We start from the raw sequence: 13547 nt of genomic DNA on the forward strand, positions 1-13547 counted from the left end.
CGTTCCAAAGGATTGGAAAAGGGCACAGGTCATCCCCGTTTTCGAGAAGGGACGTCGATCAGATGTGCAGAACTATAGACCTATATCTCTAACGTCGATCAGTTGTAGAATTTTGGAACACGTATTGTGTTCGAGTATAATGACTTTTCTGGAGACTAGAAATCTACTCTGTAGGAATCAGCATGGGTTTCGAAAAAGACGGTCATGTGAAACCCAGCTCGCGCTATTCGTCCACGAGACTCAGAGGGCCATAGACACGGGTTCACAGGTAGATGCCGTGTTTCTTGACTTCCGCAAGGCGTTCGATACAGTTCCCCAGAGTCGTTTAATGAACAAAGTAAGAGCATATGGACTATCAGACCAATTGTGTGATTGGATTGAGGAGTTCCTAGATAATAGGACGCAGCATGTCATTCTCAATGGAGAGAAGTCTTCCGAAGTAAGAGTGATTTCAGGTGTGCCGCAGGGGAGTGTCATAGGACCGTTGCTATTCACAATATACATAAATGACCTGGTGGATGACATCGGAAGTTCACTGAGGCTTTTTGCAGATGATGCTGTGGTGTATCGAGAGGTTGTAACAATGGAAAATTGTACTGAAATGCAGAAGGATCTGCAGCGAATTGACGCATGGTGCAGGGAATGGCAATTAAATCTCAATGTAGACAAGTGTAATGTGCTGAGAATACACAGAAAGATAGATCCTTTATCATTTAGCTACAAAATAGCAGGTCAGCAACTGGAAGCAGTTAATACCATAAATTATCTGGGAGTACGCATTAGGAGTGATTTAAAATGGAATGATCATATAATGTTGATCGTCGGTAAAGCAGATGCCAGACTGAGATTCATTGGAAGAATCCTAAGGAAATGCAATCCGAAAACAAAGGAAGTAGGTTACAGTACGCTTGTTCGCCCACTGCTTGAATACTGCTCAGCAGTGTGGGATCCGTACCAGATAGGGTTGATAGAAGATATAGAGAAGATCCAACGGAGAGCAGCGCGCTTCGTTACAGGATCATTTAGTAATCGCGAAAGCGTTACGGAGATGATAGATAAACTCCAGTGGAAGACTCTGCAGGAGAGACGCTCAGTAGCTCGGTACGGGCTTTTGTCAAAGTTTCGAGAACATACCTTCACCGAAGAGTCGAGCAGTATATTGCTCCCTCCTACGTATATCTCGCGAAGAGATCATGAGGATAAAATCAGAGAGATTAGAGCCCACACAGAGGCATACCGACAATCCTTCTTTCCACGAACAATACGAGACTGGAATAGAAGGGAGAACCGATAGAGGTACTCAAGATACCCTCCGCCACACACCTTCAGGTGGCTTGCGGTGTATGGATGTAGATGTAGATGTAGATGTACTGGGAGATGAAGAAGCTTGCACATGATAGAGTAGCATGGAGAGCTGCATCAAACCAGTCTCAGGACTGAAGACCACAACATCATCAACAACAACAAAAACATGAACGAAAATACACAGATTTAATGGTACCAGTAACCACTACGTTATAACTAACGAAGAAGCACTCTGGATCATGTAATGCAACCATCTTTTAAATCTTTACAGAGTTATAAGGAGAAATTTTCATACAGCAAAGTGTTGCACTGTGCACTGTGGGGATAAATTAATGTCCAATAGGCTTTGTGACAGGCATAAAATTAATTAATTTTAGAATATTACGCAAGTGACGTGTGTTTTTTCACTCATAATGTATAAAATATTCTACGAAGAACCGACGGATCAATCAGTTAATACAATTATTTATTTAGTGAAGTGACTACGAAATATATTAACTTAGTATCCAGCTGCGTTTATCAGGTCATAGCAGGACATCACATTGGAAATTAAAATCAATAAAGATATAGTAATAGTAAACTGCTAAACAGGAAAAAGTGTCATAAGCGTTAGGTATTTTCTAACTGACCTGGGAATCAAAGCTCATTTGTTGCACTGTGGATAGTGTCTCGGGTATCAAATATTAATTTGTAAGACGTTTCACACCTTCACTGTCATCATTCAAAATAGCAGCAAGAATCCACACAACTGGTAGCATTGTGAAACATGTGCACTCTTCAGTAAGTGGGGTACTGGTCATTGTACGTTGTAGATATTACACACTAATGACTGCAGTCGTTGCGAATCAGTCTACACAAAAATGTGCATAGCCTTACACGAAGTAGAATTAAAAGGCTTACCACTCATTCCAAGGAATGAAAGGAGCTGTACATAGTTAAGCACTTTCTTTGCTATAGTACAATCGTTGTTTTCGTGTGACGCACATACATTTTAAATTCAGAAAGCCAAAGATATGTCAGAATATTTGAATCCTCTCTGGAGCCGCAGGAATAAATCTCGTTGTTCCAGTTTTTGCTGTGATCAATTGCTATTTTTTGAAATCGTATTAGTTTCCTTCGTCCCAAATCATTAGCGTGACAATAAACATATGTTTTTGAGAGTGTTTATGTGTATGGGGTAAAAAGGGAAAGAGAGTTAGAAGTGACGAATTGCAAGATGCTTAAGAATCATTTGTAACTTGTTTTGATGTGTGTTTGATGCGTAATTGGTGAAAAAAAACCGATCATTTTACCAAAGAAATGTGGAGGACTGCATGTTAAACTGTGGCTCACTGAGTGGCCCGTAAATTCGTCATGGGTTACTGACTATCAAGGTGTTCCATATCTGTATCGTCAAAGGACATCCTCTGGTCGCCACTGTTTTCCACTCGTGAATCACTGTACGGATTTTGCATTGAGTATGTCTGTATAGATACGGGAAGCGCAATTTCGCTTGAAGTGTCTCAGGTGCAAAGTCTGTACTTCTGGACCATGTGGCATGGGCGTCCCTTCCAGTTAGGTGATAAATTTTATCAAATAATCTGCCGAATGCCAGCTCAGAATTAGAGGCGATAAGGTCGTAAGGCAATACTGGCAGGGACACCCAGAGGGAATGCTCAATCCTTTAAGAGGAAAACTCTTTCTTACACCGCGCTTGTTAATCCTTTACTTGCAAGTGTGAGTCTACTCTCTTATGTATGCGATTATGATTACGGTGTGTAGAGTGTAGCTTCGTGTGTGCATTTTTTCAAAAAAGACGAATGAGAAGATAGAGCGTAACCGAGTACTAGCACATAGCCCATTCTTCTCGACTGTCACCAAGGGGGCAGCTAAACTTCATGTACCCATCCAACGGAGCACATACCCTCATTCCATAAAAGACTGAGGAAAGTTTTTGAGATTTAATGGTGCAGTGTAAGGCGATCAGGAATGTTACGTTTTCAGATTAAATATTGATGATGAATTTTCTTACTATCAGCAGGATCTGAATCGACTGCTTCTGGTTCGAATGACTCCTCACCAAATTGTACTCCAGAATTCGACTACATATTTGTTTCCCTATTATTTCTCTCTTCGGCAGAGTAGACGATGTCCGGCAAGGGTGCAGCATCTTCATTTTGCGTTAGGCACTAATACTGGTTTGTAGCAACAGAAAACATAATTATTTAAGTAGCTTCCAGTTATTCGCACAAGACTGAACGTACTTCGCTCCGATACCGGATTAGAACTAAATGCTTCCATAAGGGTACTCAATTACTGTAGTGGACAACAGAATCAACAGTTAATTATTTTGAGCGGCTGGTATCATAGCTCATGCTCGTGGATAAGTTCAATTCTCTTACTTTTTATAAACGTCTAGCTTTGGAACTTTGTGCACTATCAGATCATCCAATTGGTAAGTCTTAAGGGCCAATATCTGAGCTGACCATTGTGGTATATGTTTCTATAGTGAAAGACGGCATCCCTGTATTACACACTTTTCAATCTGAGCACTGCTTTCTTAATCATACAATATTGTTCTTCCCTGTTGGCTCGTGTACATTACCCACCTTTCCCTAAAACTTACGTCAATTTTTCTAACATCTGGCTCTATTTTACATCGTGGAACAGTATTTATAAGTCGACAACTCCCATTAATGTGTCTTGGTTCTTCTCAGGTCTTCCTTCCATTAAAAAGCGCAACGTTAGAACTGTCTCTCTGGCGCCTTTATCTTTCTTAAAACCAAATTCGTTATCATCCAACAGCCACTCAGTTTTTTTTTTTTTGCGTTCTTATGTATTTCATTCTTAACAGCAACTTAGATGCACAAGTTTTTAAGTCGATTCTGCAATACCTCTAGTACTTGCCATGTTATGGATCGTGTGGATCATACTTTTCCGAAAGTCTGATGGGATGGTCTTCAATCACATAGATTCTACACACCGACTTGTTTACTCACTTGACTGCTACTTTCCACAATGATTATAAAAATTCTGAAGAAATGTTATTTATGCGTTCTGCCTTATTTCTTCGCAAGTCTCTCAAAGCTCTGTTTAAGTCTGTTTCTAATACTGTATCCCCTATGTCTTCCCTAATGCATCACATTTCTTCACCTATCACATCTTCAGACAGTTCCTCCGCTTCGTAGAAACCTTCGATGTACTCTTTCCGCCTATCCGCTCTATTCTCTGTGGTTGACAAAGGAATTTCTCTTTCATTCTTAATACTGACGCCTTTGTTTTTAATTGCACTGAAGACTGCCATGATTTTTCTGTGCATACGAGGGTTGGAATTGTAATAGTGGCAACTATTTATTTATAACTCGTACAAAATAGATGCCTATTTCAAAGTTTTACTGACCTTCAAAGAAGTCACCAGCATTGTGTATAACCCGTTGCCAGCGATGTGGAAGTCGTAGGATATTCGTAGCAGTGCCAGTTGTGTTGACAGTTCGAGCGGCGCGGTCTATTGCCCGACGAATTTGTAGCAGTTCTGAAGCGAATGCCGTGAAGGGTTTCCTTTAGTTCAGAAATAGAGTTGAACTCACTAGGGCTTAAGTCAGTGGAGTGCAGTAGGTATTATAGCTCTTACAGCCCCATTAGTCAAACAAATCAGTAACAGCTTGCCCTGTACGTGTTGAACATTGTCCTGCAAAATGATGGTCAGGTTCTGAAGAAAGTGTCATCACTTCTGTCTCTATGCTGTTCATTTTTGGAACACAACCTACGACCAGCTTAGAGACAGCCTTCTTAGGCTGTTTGCAGATGATGCTGTCGTTTATCATCTAGTAAAGTCATCAGAAGATCAAAACAAATTGCAAACCGATTTAGAAAAGATATCTGTATGTTGCGAAAATTGGCAGTTGACCGCAAATAATGACTAGTGTGAGGTCATCCACATGAGTGCTAAAAGGAATCCATCAAACTACACGTTAAATCAGTCATATCTAAAGGCCGTAAATTCAAATAATACCTAGGAATTACAATTACGAATAAACTTAATCTGGTAAGAACACATAGAAAATGTTGTGGGGAAGGCAAACCAAAGACTTCCTTTTATTGGCAGATAATAATGTAACACATCTACCAAGGAGACTGTTTACACTACGCTTGTCCGTCCTCGTTTTGGAGTACTGCTGCGTGGTGTGGGATCCTTACCTGACTAATGGAGGACATTGACAAAGTTCAAAGAAATGTAGCACGTTCGGTATTATCGCGAAACACGGGAGAGAGTGTCAGTGACAATAACGGAGTACATCGACAATGTTCAAAGAAGGGCGGCACGTTGTGTATTATCGCGAAACAGGGGAGAGAGTGTCTGTGACATGTTACAGGATTTGGGGTGGACTTCATTAAAACAAAGGCGTTTTTCGTTTCGGTGGAATCTTCTCACGAAATTTCAATCACCAACTTTCTCCTCCGAATGCGAAAATATTCTATTGACGCCGACCTACATAGGGAGAAACGATCATACTCGTAATAATAAAATAACGGAAATCAGAGCTCAGGCGGAAAGGTAAGGTGTTTGTTTTTTCCAAGCGCTTTTCGAGAGTGGAATAATAGAGAACTATTGTGAAGGTGGTTTGATGAAGCCTATGCCAGGCAATTACATGTGATTTGCAGAGTATTGATGTAGATGTAGGTGCCGCCAAGCTTAATGTCCCCATCAGTAATGTCATATGCCCTCACTTCATGAGACAATGTGGAGAGGTTTGGCCCAAGGTCTGACGATCAGAAACTTTACACCAACGCCTTTCTTCTCCTTGCTGGCAAATAGTGGTAATGAAAAATTTTTCCATCACCAGGATTCGAACCGGCTTTCCCTCTGGTCGAGCAGCACTGCACAATCGTGCGTTGGTGACCTCAGCAACAGAGGTGGGTTAAACGAAGGTGTATTCACGGACTCAAATAAAGTGAATCGTGTAAACTTTATCGAGTATGGCTTTTGTTTTCTATATTATTGTGTGGACATGCCACATATGTAATTTCTGCGCCATTTACCTCAGATAGATTTCGTATTACTAAATAGGATAAGGAGTTTCCATTTGATGTGTATTACGGAACAGATCACTTTTGCTAATTTCGAAACTAACATAATCACTCTTGCTAGATATAATGTTTTGTGGGTTATGATAAAGATAATAATAATAATAATAATAATAATGATAATGATGTTATTATTCTTATTATAAAGAAACTTATTGGGTTAATTGACTGTTTCTTTTGTAGCGGCACCACATTTCAAGATAGGGAAAGTTAGTTTTGTGCGACACTCTGAGCACAAGTTACAGCGAGGTGCAGGCCGGATTACAGTGGGTTACACATACCAGCAGTTGCGAAGGCAAATAGAGGCCACAGGGGCGTAGAACTGCCGCAGAAAGCACACCCAGCAGTTTGCATGGCGCAAGTCACAGGCAGAAGAGGGCCGCTGGCCAACCTTGTGTGGCCCCAGAGGGGCACAGTCGAATATAAATAGGTGCCGTTTTCTAACGAGAGTCATTTCAAGTGTGGCAGCTCTCCTGGATGGCGGGGTGTATCACACCACCGGGCTACATGCAGCAACAGATGGGGCACCAGCGTTCCAGTGTTCCAGTCCATGGCGGGTCGTTGGTTCGACCCCCTGAGGCCAACGCAGGATCTGTAGTCAGCCAAACAGCCAGCAGAGGGTCACTCAACGGCTCGCTACCGCGGGCAGTCTTCTCGGTTCCTGATACATGCCGGAGACATCCCGAGGCGAGGGCCGCAGATTCGGACGCCGGATCACGGGCGCTTGTTCGTCGCCGCGATCTCAGCCACGCTGGCAAGAAGGACGAAGCTGGCTGCCTGCAGTTCACACCGAGTGACGCTGAGTCGGCAGGGATGCAGATTGCTGAGCCATCTCCTGGCATCCTCACGATGCCACAACTCCACTGGCGGACGAGGCCGGCTCGACACAGCATTGCATTACATGGGCCGCTGGGGTGCCTCCTCAGCATTGTGGGGCCCTGTGACACAGACCAATAGGAACGAGGGCACTGTAACTAAAAAACAACAACTTGGAAAGTTCTCGCCGAGTTTTAATATGATACCTCCTGGCTCCCATCATTTACATTTGGTGTCTTCCTGCTACATTTGGTCATCCTGATACATTTGGTGGCAGAAGTCGCCACTACACTTCGGTTCATTTATGAATATTTTATGTATCATGAATGAAAAACATGCAAATATGTGTAATATTCCACAATATTAATCACGCAAGTGACTGGTCTTTGGCAGAGAGGCCTTCATCGGTTACAAAGGTAAATATGTGTGGATATGGATTTTGTGAGATTAAAGATTTTAGACAAGATGCATCCAAAGAATCACTCAAAGACTACAGTTATTGGCATTCGATATTATAATAAAGCGAGAAGACTTATTTAGATTAAAATATTACGTAAAATTTGTTTAGCTTGGATTAAATATGTACCCATTGAGTTAATGAAATGCATAACAATAACTGCTAAACGCAGAAAAATAAATTGTGCAAAACACAATAAAGTGCGTGACTGAATTAATATTGTCTTAAACGGAGCAAGATATCTAAAGTGAGGCATGAGATGAGACTAAACCGCAGTTACACAACTGTAACTATACAAAGTAAACTTGTATGGCGAGCGAGATCACAGTGAATGAAATAAGTGAAGCATGTAAATAGGAGGGATAATTTACTAAGTAGCCTAGATGGATTTATTTGCAGTTAGAAGCGGTCGGTAAGGGAACTTTTTCTGATCATTCATTAGTAAGTTTGGGCAAACAAGTTTATTAATTTCCTTTACTTAAAGATCATTCATCTCCCTCTCTTTGTGGGTGTTGTGTAGGACTACATATTCCACCAAATATCCGTGGCTTTTATTAAGAATGTTGTCTGGAAAGATAGAGTCTCCGTTTCTATGTCTCCAGATTCTATGATGATTCTTCAGATGGGTGTACATTGCCCTGCTAAATTGGTTCATGCAGATTTTGCCACAATGGCAAATGTTTTTGTGTATTCCACTCTTTTCCAGATTTGATGTACTATCCTTATCATTGGACGAAGGGTATCCAATAATGTTGTGCACATAAATTGATGTTTTAATGTTCCTAGATTTGAGCTTTCTGGCAAAATTCTAAAAACTTTTCGTAAGTGTGGAACTGCGAACCGTATGCTGAGATTATGGGGTGGTGTATCGAGCATGGCGTAAAGAAGTGTGAAGGCACAGCCGGCCGCGGTGGCCGAGCGGTTCTAGGCGCTTCAGTCCGGAACCGCGCGACTGCTACGGTTGCAGGTTCGAATCCTGCCTTGGGCATGGATGTGTGTGATGTCCTTAGGTTAGTTAGGTTTAAGTAGTTCTAAGCTCTAGGGGACTGATGACCGCAGATGTTAAGTCCCATAGTGCTCAGAGCCATTTGAACCATTTTGTGAAGGCACAAAAAACAAAAACAAGAAGCTCATTGGTTTAATGATAAGATACTGAACTCGTATCCGGGAGGATTGCAATTCATACCTCCTTCCAACCAACAAACCAGCTGTGTTTTCCCTGCACTCCCTAAATCACTTAAAGCAATTTCCAAGATTGTTCCCCTGAAGAGGACAAGCCACATTTCCTTCAATAATCCGAACCAGTGCTTCGCCTGTGAGAAGTTCGTCGTCAACGGGACGTGAAATCGTAATTTCCATTCTTCCTTTCTTACAAACCGGTCAGTACTTATTGCAATGCAATTGCCACAAAGATATGAGCCTCTGATCTCTGGATCAAGTTGTGTACGATATGCATTCTACCTACTGTGGTGGCTACTTTTGCATATACTACGTGTATACAGTTAACTCTTGTTAACAATCTTTAAACTGTCTCGTTACGTAAAACTAAGTCACGTTACAAAAATTATATAGAACGCGCAAATATTTACCTAGCTTCATTCAAACTTTCGACGTTCTACAAACTGACACTAGCGCACCAAACTGTAGCAACACAATTACTGCTGAGCTACTCTAGTACTTAATCTAAGTTCTTTTCTGGCAACGAACAGACTGAAGTCCGAAGAAATTATTTGCAACCTACAATGATGTTTAATTTTGATCTTTAACGAGATTCGGTTGCGAAACGTTAAAAATATGTATATTGATTGTTACTTCGCATCAGCTGATGCTACATACTCTTATCGTATACTTAGCAACCGGACCTTGTTATGATGTCATCGAATCTGTGATCCCGTTATCAGCGAGTAGATTTATGTACATGCTTTATCTGGGAAAGCGCACGATACTAGTTCTGTGTTTATAAAGCTCTCAGCCTTTCTCAAATATCAGTGTCAGTCCACAGCAGGAGAACAGGTATGTACAGACGTTCCGTAGTTAACAAATACGTAGGGTACAGGTGTGCACTTGCTTTTTAAACGCTTCCCATGTTGTTTATGTGCGCTTCAAATATTACTGTTTTGTGCGTCGAGTGAGTAACCGTGTAACACATGTCAACATGTCAAACACCCGCTGTGGCTTACAACCAGCTGCATTCATTTCCTGTCATTTTATCTGTGTTTCATAATTTAGTTTAGTGAACGGTCGGAAAGGAAACTGATGTTGAATTTGATCCTACCAAAGTCTTGCCTTACCAAGCGAAGGCCAATTAAGTGCAACAGTTAAGCATATTACTGACAAGGGAACCTCCCCATCGCACCCCCCTCAGATTTAGTTATAAGTTGGCACAGTGGATGGGCCTTGAAAAACTGAACACAGATCAATTGAGAAAACGGGAAGAAGTTGTATGGAGCTACGAAAAAATAAGCAAAACATACAAACTCAGTAGTCCATGTCAACATAGGTAACACCAAGCGTAGTGGTAGCACAGGAGCGTCGTGGTCCCGTGGTTAGCGTCAGCAGCTGCGGAACCAGAGTTCTTTGGTTCAAGTCTTTCCTCGAGTGAAAATTTTAATTTTTATTTTCAGACAATTATCAAAGTTCAGGCACTCACACATAATCAACTTCGCTCTCTAAAATTCCAGGACATGTTCAAATTTGCTTGGATTTGACGGTCTACACAAGGAATAATTTGAAAACGTTAAAAACATATGTTTTGACAGAGCACAGGGAAAACTGTGCGACTGTGAAACTGTTGCATTCATTTGTTGCAGTTTATGTACACGCCTATGTTTTCATTACTTTTTTGCGAGTGATTATCACATCCACATGAAAACCTAAATCGGGCAAGGTAGAAGAATCTTTTTACCCATTCGCCAAGTGTACAAGTTAGGTGGGTCGACAACATATTCCTGTCATGTGACGCACATGCCGTCACCAGTGTCGCATAGATTATACCAGACGTGTTTTCCTGTGGAGGAATCGGTTGACCTATGACCTTGCGATCAAATGTTTTCGGTTCCCGTTGGAGAGGCACGTCCTTTCGTCTACTAATCGCACGGTTTTGCGGTGCCGTCGCAAAACACAGACACTAAACTTATTACAGTGAACACAGACGTCAATGAACGAACGGACAAACCATAACTTTGCCAAAATAAAGAAAGTAAACTTTTCACTCGAGGAAAGACTTGAACCAAAGACTTCCCGTTCGACAGCTGCTCACGCTATCCACGAGACCACGGCACTTCTGAGCTCAAGCCATCCTTGATGTTGCCTATCTTGCACATGGACTACTCAGTTTGTATATTTTGCTTATTTTTTTCACAGTTCCACACAACTTCTTCCTGTTTTCTCGATTGATCTGTGTTCAGTTTTTCAAGGCCTATCCAGTGTGCCAACTTATAACTAAATCTGAGAGGGGTGCGATGGGGAGGTTCCCTTGTGAGCTCTAAGGACGAAATTAATCAGAATAGTAGCTAAATATATAATATATAACATTTCATTTATTTTCTGAGTATAAGCTCTCCATATTCCACTGGGTATTAGACCTGATACCGGGATAATTGAGGATTAACAAGAACTATGTTAATACCATTCACGAAGGCCGCGCGGAGTGGCCGCGCGATTAGAGGCACAATGTTACGTATTGCGCGGCCCCTCCCGCTGGAGGTTCGAGTCCTCACTCGGGCATGGGTGTGTGAGATGTTCTTAGCATAAGTTAGTTTAAGTAGTGTGTAAGTCTAGCGACCGATGGCCTCAGCAGTTTGGTCCTTTAGAAATTCATACACACACGTTCACGAAGATTTACATAAACGGATAATCTCTTCCTCATTTGCGCTGCTGAGATTTGATAATGTGCAGCAGAAAAACACTGGTTGAAACTACTGCAAATTCAATTAAAATCATTGTCAGAAGGACTGACTCAACGTACGAAAAAGTGAAAACTACTTTAGCGAAATTGAAGGCAAGGCCGGTACCATTACAAGTCAAGTGGGAATTCCGCTGTAAAATGCAGAGGACACAGCAGACACGTGGAAAGAGTAAACTGGTGGCTTTATGAAGGTGAGGGGTGGGGGGGGAGGACTTGCCTGAAGACGTGATGGAAGAAGAAACAGAAGTCGAAGGGAAGAGATAGGAGATCTAGTGTTAGAACCAGAATTTAAAAGAGCTTTGGATGACTTAAGATGAAATAAAGCAGAACATTCCATGCGAATTTCTGAAATCTCTGGGGGATTGGCAGCAAAAAGGCTATTCGCATTGGTGTGAAGAATGTACGAAAACGGCGATGTACCTTCAGACTTTCGGAAATACATAATCCACACAATTGCGAAGACAGCAAGGGCTGTCAAGTGCGATGATTATTGCACAGTCAGCTTAACAGCTCGTGCATCCAAGTTACTGACAAACTAATATAAAGAAGAAAGGAAAAGAAAATTAAGGATCTGTAGGTATGTGCAAGAGGACGCTCAGTTTGGCCTTGGAAAAGGTAAAGGCACCAGAGACGCACTTTTGACGTTACGGTTGATAATGGAAAGAAGACTGAAGAAAAATCACGTCATGTTCTTAGGATTCGTCGACTTGGAAAAGCGTTCGACAGTGGTGCAAGATGTTCGAAATTCTAATAAGAGTAGGGGTACGCCATAGGGAAAGAAGAGTACTGTGTTACAATATGATCAGTCTATTGTTCAGTTTATACATCGAAGAAGCAATGGACGAAAATTTAAAAAAAGGTTTGAGAATGAGATTAAAACTCAAGGTGAAGAGATATAAATGATGAGATTCACTGACAACATTACTATTGTCAGAGAAAGTTAAGAATAATTACAAAGCCAGCTAAATAACTTATGGACGGAGCATGGAGGGCGTAAGAAGGAGACTAGCACTGGCCAAAAGGGCATTGCTGGACAAGAGTCTATCAGTAACAAGCATAGGTCTCTATTTGAAGAAGAAATTTCTGAGAATTTACGTTTGGAGCACAACATCGTCCGGTAGTGAAACATGGACTGTGGGAAAACCGGATCAGAAGGGAATCGAAGCATTTCAGAAGTGGTACTGCATAAGAATGCTGAAAATTAGGTGGAGTATAAGGTACGGAATGAGGAGGTTCTCCGCAAAATCAGCGAGGAAAGGAATAAGGGACAGGACGGCAGTACATCTGCTAAGACATCACTGAATTACTTCCATGGTAGTAGAGGAAGCTGTAGAGTGTAAAAACTGTAGAGGAAGACAGAGATTGGAACAAATCCAGAAAATAATTCGAGGAAGAAAAAAGAAAAGAACTTCGAACACAAACTGAAATAACATCTGATCGGCAACCTTTTCCACTAATTGTGTTTTTAAGGTACAGTGAGAGTGGGCGAAAGGAAAGATTGGTCAAAATCAAACATATATAGCTGCATGTAAAAATAATAGCTTAAGAGAACCATGTAAATGGTCAGTTTGCTGCCATATTTAACACTGAGAAGATGTGCTGTAGTTGTATGACAGCAAGCGTTCGCAGTTATAAACCACGGAAGATAGAAATAAGTATACTAAACTAAGCGAAAGGTCATTCTTTACAGTGCTGAGAATGGTTATGATTTAGGATCTGAGCGGAGAACGGCTAAATGGGGGGGGGGGGGGGGTGCCCAGGGATCAGTGGGGCCACTCCTGTTGCTTATTATATTATTATTATACAAATTTGGCCGTTAAAGACCGTGAAAACAGTTATTTCTTGCGCTTCTGGGAAGTCTTCTTTCTTTCAGTCCACACTTCTTTCATTCTTGCGCTGAAGGCGGCTTTTCTCTCTTCAGACCATTTAGTTCCACAAGTCTTCTCAATTTTCACACCGAAACCCGTGAATGAATTCAGTTTTTTTCTACAAAGGTTT

The 13547-nt window shown here is 41.5% G+C and overlaps 1 protein-coding gene across 2 annotated transcripts in view; it reads left to right on the top strand.

Annotated features, from left to right (window-relative positions):
- The window catches only part of LOC126190850 (probable cytochrome P450 6a14), a 120884-nt gene that overhangs the window by 43454 nt on the left and 63883 nt on the right, over positions 1-13547 (top strand). The window contains exon 2 of one of the 2 annotated variants that reach the window (XM_049931438.1): positions 6129-6198. The exons of the other annotated variant lie outside the window; for it this stretch is intronic. The gene's annotated coding sequence lies outside the window, so the exon portion shown is untranslated. The remainder of the gene's footprint in view (positions 1-6128; positions 6199-13547) is intronic. 2 annotated transcript variants of the gene reach the window in all.

This window comes from Schistocerca cancellata, chromosome 6, assembly GCF_023864275.1.
Source record: "Schistocerca cancellata isolate TAMUIC-IGC-003103 chromosome 6, iqSchCanc2.1, whole genome shotgun sequence".
Classification (NCBI taxonomy): domain Eukaryota; kingdom Metazoa; phylum Arthropoda; class Insecta; order Orthoptera; family Acrididae; genus Schistocerca; species Schistocerca cancellata.